The following is a 1,996-nucleotide window of genomic DNA, read 5'->3' as shown; positions in this document are numbered from 1 at the left end:
GCAATGTGCTCTCACAGCCCAGAAAGCCATCTGTATCCTGAGCTGCATCAAAAGAAGCGTAGCCAGCAGGTTGAGGGAGGTGATTCTGCCCCTCTCCTCTGCTCTGGTGAGACCCCACCTGCAGTACTGCATCCAGCTCTGGGGTCCTCAGTTCAGGAAGGACGTGGACCTGTTGGAGCAGGTCCAGAGGAGGGCCACAAAAATGATCAGAGGGATGCAACACCTCTCCTATGAGGAAAGGCTGAGCAAGCTGGGGTTGTTCAGCCTGGAGAAGAGAAGGCTGCAGGGAGACCTTATTGCAGCCTTTCAATACTTAAAGGAGGCCTACAAGAAAGATGGGGACAGACTTTTTAGCAGGACCTGCTGCAACAGGACAAGGGGTAATGGTTTTAAACTAAAAGAGGGTAGATTCAGACAAGATATAAGGAAGATATTTTTTACAATGAGGGTGGTGAAACACTGGAAGGGGTTGCCCAGAGAGGTGGGAGATGCCCCATCCTTGGAAAGATTCAAGGTCAGGCTGGATGGGGCTCTGAGCAACCTGATCCAGTTGTAGATGTCCCTGCCAATTGCAGGGAGGATGGACTAGATGACCTTTAAAGGTCCCCTCCATCCCAAAGCATTCTATGATTTATCTCCAATGAATTCATCTGGTTCTTTGTCTGATGCTGGGACAATGTAACTAGGTTCTGCCCTTTGCTTATTGCAGGTAGCAAAAAATCAGTATTTACGCCTAAATTTAAAGCTCTTTAAGGTAAGGAATAAATCATGTACTAGCTTCCAGAGTATCATACCACGTTACAGTGCTACATCAACTACTGTATTCACAGTGAAAGTCCTTGTCCAATAGTTTATTAAGATGACTGATTTAGCATTTTTTGTTTTCAGGTTTCTTTTAGCATCTCTATTCAGCTGTTAAATGTTATTCTTTCAGACAGTCCAGCTGAGGGAAAAGCAGGCTGTGTTTTAAGTGTATTAGGAAATCACAGAGAAATATCTTGCCAATCTCTTTATTCATAGGTTAAAATGTAATGCCATACATACAGTTCTTAACAATTACCGACTGAAAAAAATTATCTGCATAAAACAGAAGCAAAACTGAAGGAGACTAATTAAAAAAGCCATCTTGCTTCAACTCTTGAAACGACTACATACAGAATAATATACATATTTACATTACAAGTATATTATATAAATATAATATATATGTAATCTTGTAACCACAATAAATATCAAGAAGGTCTTTAGGCACACAGCATAGAAAAAAATGCAGAATCTGCACAATCCTTAAGATTCTTGGAGTGACTCACTCTTACATTGTTTTCACACTGAAAAAGCAAATATTTTACACAAAATATACAGCCACGGTTTATGCAGTCCCCACTGAACAGGGAATCTTTCCTCGCCTTCCTGTAAGTCTACTCCTTGATTTTCTAATACTATTGCTCTATACAGCTATTACATAAGAAAATAGTTTGCAGGTTTGTTTTTTACTCAGCTAATAGCCTAAGTAGTCATCAGTGCTAACAAAATAAGTACAGCATATCTACATAAGGTATATACAAGTGTTTGCACAAACAGGGGTTTGGTGAACTACTTCTGAGCTCACTTTTAATACTGGGGAGTTAACCTGAAAGCAGAAAAAAAAAAACATGTTCAGTGATACCACCTCAGAAATATTTCATCATTTGAGTGAGACCCGGGCTTCAGAGATAGAAAGCTTTAAATTTAGAAATTAATTAAAAAATCAAATTCTTGGCTATGCCGGCAGATGTAGGCCGCTGTTGATTTTGAATATGTTCCCTTCAGTGCAAATCAAAACCCAGAGAATTAATCCAAAGGAAGTTTTCTCAACCTCTACGTACAGTCATGACATTTTAAAGACTGTCACTATGGAGCACCTGAGATTGCACCCTAGTAAATGAAGCTGACCACTTCTCATAGGAGAGCCATGATCAGTGAGAGACGAGAAACAAACAGCATTTTTTTTCTGCAG

The sequence above is a fragment of the Platalea leucorodia genome, assembly GCF_965183815.1.
Source record: "Platalea leucorodia genome assembly, chromosome: 4".
Taxonomy (NCBI): domain Eukaryota; kingdom Metazoa; phylum Chordata; class Aves; order Pelecaniformes; family Threskiornithidae; genus Platalea; species Platalea leucorodia.
This window is presented reverse-complemented; position numbering follows the sequence as displayed.